Source organism: Carlito syrichta, unplaced genomic scaffold (assembly GCF_000164805.1).
Source record: "Carlito syrichta isolate Samal-C Ts95f unplaced genomic scaffold, Tarsius_syrichta-2.0.1 Scaffold309144, whole genome shotgun sequence".
In the NCBI taxonomy this organism is placed as follows: Eukaryota; Metazoa; Chordata; class Mammalia; order Primates; family Tarsiidae; genus Carlito; species Carlito syrichta.
Genome location: NW_007253240.1, coordinates 215982 through 221703, shown reverse-complemented (window position 1 = coordinate 221703; position 5722 = coordinate 215982). Strand labels below are relative to the sequence as shown.

The following is a 5722-nucleotide window of genomic DNA, read 5'->3' as shown; positions in this document are numbered from 1 at the left end:
TCTTCTCCCCCCCCCCCCCCCCCCCCCAACCCTCTCCATCTACCATGCTCTGGGTCTTCGTACAAAACCTTTACTAACCATACCATCCATTAGCCACAGGGTAACTTGCAGGGAACACATTCTCTGCAAATCCCTTGGGTCTAAATCCCTCCCAAACCAGAGCTGCCTGGAAAATGTCAGCTCTCTCCACTCAGAAACGGGAAACCCAAATGAATTACGAGATTCAGACCAAATGTGCAGATTCTCATCAGGATAGGAGTTATTTCCACTTTCTCCAAACAAGATCGACTACATAAATATTACAACCACGGAGCACGCTACACGTCGCAAGGCTTCTGATCTCACTACTTGAGAGCGAACACTAACGACTGTAGGTTTCTCCTCATGTTATGGACGAAGAGGAATCGAGTGTAGGGTGAAAACATGCACTCAACCCCTCAGATTTCAATCTGGTCCCCCAAGCCACGGAGGCAGGACAGCGTCCCAAAGGCATTCCTTTACTCCACTGATTTGTATGAAATGCCACCCGTGTGCTAGTCTAGACCTGCTATCAACTAAAGATGTAGTCAAATTCCCTCACATCGGTGGGCTTCAGTGTCTCTATCTGTTAAAAAAATTTTTTTTGCGCCTTGGGAGGCTGAGGTGAGTGAATTGCCTGAGCCTGTGGGTTCGAGACCCGCCTGGGCAACTTGGCAAGACCTCATCACTACACTAAATCAAAAAAAATTAGCCAGGTGTAGTAGCGCGCGCCTGTAGTTCCAGCTACTTGGAAGGCTGAGGTGGAAGGATCGCCGGAGCCCAGCAGGTCGAGGCTGCGGTGGCCGGGAGCGGCCACTGCACTCCAGTCTGGGTGATGGAGTGAGACTCCGATTAAAAAAATAATAATAAATTTTTTTTTGTTTCACTGGATCTCTAGGGTTTTTTCCAGCATTAATATTCTATGACTACAAATCAAAAATGTGCAGAGTTGAGATCCTTCCAGAAAGGGCTACACTGGGGGAAGAAATCACTGAAAAAAAAAGACCATGATGTACTGAAGTCCAAGTGGGTGTGGTGAGGATGAGGAGGGGATTCTTAGAAACAAGTCAAACCCACTGAGGTGAGACTGTGAAAAATAAATAAATAAGGAGGACAGCTGATTGGTGGAAAATTGGGCATCTGTGGTGATGCCTTGTCCAAAGCTGGTAATACCCTGAGGCTGATGGACAGGTTGTCAGGTGAGATGCACCATTCCATTAGGACCTTTCTTTCTGCTTCTAAAGAGGGGAAAGGTGCTTCAGGAATATCACAGATCAGAGCCACCCCCATCCCTGCTCACCTCCCCGTGTTACTAGCAGCCGAAAGGCATGGAGGTCCTGGAGCAGAGGAGGGGAAGACGGTTTGCTGAGTGTCTATTCCATGCTTGATTTACAATGCTTGGTTTAATTCTCACGCAACCTTATGAGCAACATACCATTCTACAGCTGGGGAAAAAATGACAAGACTAAGAAATTCACTAAAGATCACATACCTCGTGCACGGTGGACACAAGGATCTTTCTGGCAACAAGCTCCGTCTGGTGTTCCATGTTTCCTGCACCAGCAACACCATAAGGACAACCACACAGCTCTGTGAATATACTAAAAACCACTGCATTGCCCACTTTGAAAGGGTGACCTTTATGGTAAGTTATAGCTCAATAAAGCTGTTTTGTAAAAAAACAAAAAACAAACTTCAGAATGGTCTAAAAAAGGCACACACAAACAAAAAATGAAGCAAGAACAAATTAGGAGGAAAAAAAACTGTAGGATTCTGGCTACTTGGAGGTCAAACATAGTCACACGGAAGTAAATGCTTAATATTGAAAACTTCTGCTGAATTCATTTCTTTACTCATTTGATCAGTATGTATCAACTGTGTTTTGCAGGCAAGAAGGTTCAGGCACTGTGGCAAACAATGTCCTTGACCTCACGGGGTACCCACAGAACTATTTAAATATAGATTATGAGATGAATCTGAAGATCCCTGAATCTGGTCTGAGTAAGATTCCAGTGAATTACCCAGTACCCGACTGCCAATACCAGGTACCAGAATACTCTACTCTATTCAGGAATATAGTAAAAACTCCTAGGTGGCTTACAGATGTCCTGAACCCACCCCAAATAGAAACTGAATTTCAAACTAGATGCAAAAAGTGGGTACAGAGTTAAGGTTCATATTCTTGCCAGACTCTGGGATTCTAACCAATGGTCTGATCAGCACAAAACCCAGGACAACATTTCTCCAGATTTATGGAAGAGGCCATTTAATTTGTCTCCAATATGAAACCTAAGATCTAGTTACTTCTTAACATTTTTAATTTTAAAAAATTCTGGCCGGGCACGGTGGCTCAGCCTGTAATCCCAGCACTTTTAGGAGGCCGGGGCAAGAGGATTGCCTGAGCCTGGGGTTTCGAGACCAGCCTGGGCAACTTGGTAAGACCTCGTCTCTATAATAAATCACAAAAAAACTAGCCAGGCATGGTGGAGTGTGTCTGTAGTTCCAGCTACTTAGAAGTCTGAGGCAGAAGGATCGCCTAAGCCTAGCAGGTCAAGGCTGCAGTGGCTGTGAGCGTGTAGCGACAGAGTGAGACTTCAACTCAAAAAATAAAATAAAAAATAAATCTTTAGGAAAGTTCTGTGGAAGTTCCCAAAGCTTCTTTTTAAAAGATTAGTCAGGAATACATATGAAGACATGTGAACTTAGCACTAGTAAGAGATACCATTATACAAAGCCTTATTCTATGCAAAATAATATGTAAAAAAATCTTTCACTCTGAAACTTGGTTCTTATTCCCTTAAAAATAAACTAATTCTGCCTACCTTGGAAACAATTTCTGCTATGACATAACACGTTATATACACCACAGAGTTGAGAATACCTCACACTCTCCAAGGAACAATACCAGGGACACTCTATCTGGTTTTCTTTCACCGCCTTGATGGTCACATAAACAGGCTGGGTCACTCAAGGTTGAGCCAATATACAGCTAATATGGCCCCGCAAACCACGTCGGTATTTAAAGGTCTGTGTCCATTGATTTTGAGGGAGACATCTTTTATCTGGATTAGCTGTTAAATCTCCTTTTCTGGAGTCCAATAAATTAAAATACAACTGACTTTCACTGTTTGCGCATGCTTTCAAAAAGGAAATTGCCCCTTTCCCTTGAAACACTCTATACCATTTTTGAGAGCTACCCAATATACGGATGGGCTGGATCATAAAATCACATTTGAAAGGAATGGGCAATTGCCTCTGTTCTTACACTTAATCTTCTGGGGGATTAGGTAATCCGAGTTCTCATACCAGAGAGAGGAACCAGACTAGATGGTCATGTCCATTAGTCCATTTTCTCTCTTTGAGAACTGCCATCATGGCAGCTCACTCAGCTTTATAAGGTAGGAACCCCTGCCAAGTGATTGATTTTTACTTGAAACCAATGAAAAATGCAACAACAATAGTGTTCTGACTTTATTCTAGGTCTTAACTGTAATATCCTCTTTGAACCTTGCAACAACAGAGAGAACACACTGCTTCTTCAAGAGCCTCCAGCAGAATCTACGTCCAGACAGCGCCAAGTAATGTGAAGGTCAGCAGTGGGCCCCAGCCTTGGTCTGGAGATGAAGTGCCTGGAGAAAACTATTGATTGTTGAGGTGTCAGACCAGGCTAGAAAGGACCCTGAAACTTTAAGGGCCATGTGAAGAGTCTGACAAAAGTCTACAAGAATGAAGAGACTCTGGAAGGTCAAGTTCCCAATGGGATCTTGCTATACCCAATGGTCACTTGGCAATGATGCATCTGGGAACGCTTGGTATTTGAGATCTGCTTGGCAAGATGGCGGTGGCCGGCCATGGACAGGGAAGATGATTTAAAAGTTTTGATTGACTAGCTTCTTTAGTCCTAAATCTAATACTCATTTATCTAAGCTGATGTTCTGTCTAATCCATTTATTTAAACAGCCCCTTAAACTGAAAATATAAACACATGAACAGCGTAGGTATAGTGTCTTTTATATCCACATACATTCCTAAGGAAGGGATTTATTACCATTAAAGCTTAATCACCTTGATTATTTCAATAAGAAGTCATCTCAGATTTGAAAAATGTAAGTTTACAGAAATTTTTTATTTATTTATTTATTTTTTATTTTTTTGAGTCGGAGTCTCACTCTGTCACCCAGGCTGGAGTGCAATGGCACGCCCTGGCCACTGCAGCCGCGACCTGCTGGGCTCCGGCGATCCTTCCACCTCAGCCTTCCAAGTAGCTGGAACCACAGGCACGCGCTACCACACCCGGCTAATTTTTTAATTTATTGTAGAGATGAGGTCTTGCCAAGTTGCCCAGTGGGTCTCAAACCCACGAGCTCAGGCAATCCACTCACCTAGGCCTCCCAAAGTGCAGGATTACAGGCCGAGCCACTGAGTCCGGCCAGAAATTTTTTAAGCAAAAAATTTTCTTACTTCCAACCACACTCAACCCACCAAACTCCTCTTGGCTAAAAAGAGCTAACTATGATGAAACAATAATTACAATTAATAATAGTCTGTGTTCACTGAGCTCCTATTATTTGCCAGGCATGCTTTCATTTCATCCTCCCAACCTTGGGAATCAGAATATTAACATTTTCATTTTACAGAGGAGATCAACACGATTCAGAAAGGTTAGATGACTTGTCCAAGGTAAAAACAGTGAGTAAGCAGAGGAGTTAACAGTGGAACTCAGTCTGTCTGCCTCCTTAGCAAGACGCTGCTATGGTGGGAGCTTGGCCTAGCTTCTTTGGAAGGAAAATGTGGAACACATTACCAAGCAGCACTGTTTTAGGGGACAAGTGGCTCACTGATCTACATGGGGCATCCTATCGTTTCCTTTCTCTTACCTTGGGAATGAGAGTGGAGTCATTCTTCATGTTACAAAACAGGCAAACAAAAATGTCTACCATTCCTACCAGGCACTGCACTCTGTAGAAATTCTGTGGCTATTTTGAAGGGTGCAGAGAAAGATAAGCAAGTCTATCAAATATTCAGAAAACAAGACTTCTCAAGAACTCACATGGCCTAAAGATGGCCCAGCCCAAATAGGGGCATCCCTCTGCAAAACAAAAAACAAACAAACAAAAATACAAGATTGTTCCAGTGGATGAAGAAGATTTAGGACCATTTGTCCATCAAGAAATGAGACGAGGGGGCAGGGAGCTGAAAATCAAACACGTAACATAAGGAGTTGAATTAAATCTTGGAAAACATTTTTTGAGAATCAAGTCACCAAAGCTAAATTTTGAAAGCATTCCCCAAGGGACAGAGCAGAATCTCCTATGATGGAGATTTTAGATAGAACAGCAAGCTAATTCTTTTGGCAGCAGATAATTTCAGTCACATATGTGGCAGCTAGTTGGGAAGTCCCTACCAAGGCATTCCCGCATGATTTCAAGCTTCTGCAGTGATGATGACGACGACTGATTGATTAAAATTTGTTGTAAAAATTAGGGACCTTCAGGTCGGGCTCGGTAGCTCAGCCTGTCATTCCAACACTTTGGGTGGCCGAGGCGAGTGGATTGCCTGAGCCCGTGGGTTCGAGACCAGCCCAGGCAACCTGACAAGACCTCGTCCCTACAATAAATAAAAAAAATTAGCTGGGTGTGGTAGTGCGTGCCTGTAGTTCTGGCTCCTTGGAAGGCCAAGGTGGAAGGATCGCTGGAGCCCAGCA

At 43.4% G+C, this 5722-nt stretch overlaps 1 protein-coding gene across 5 annotated transcripts in view; it reads right to left on the bottom strand.

The window, feature by feature from the left end:
* The window catches only part of EBF2 (early B-cell factor 2), a 208068-nt gene that overhangs the window by 62595 nt on the left and 139751 nt on the right, over nt 1-5722 (bottom strand). The window lies entirely within an intron of this gene.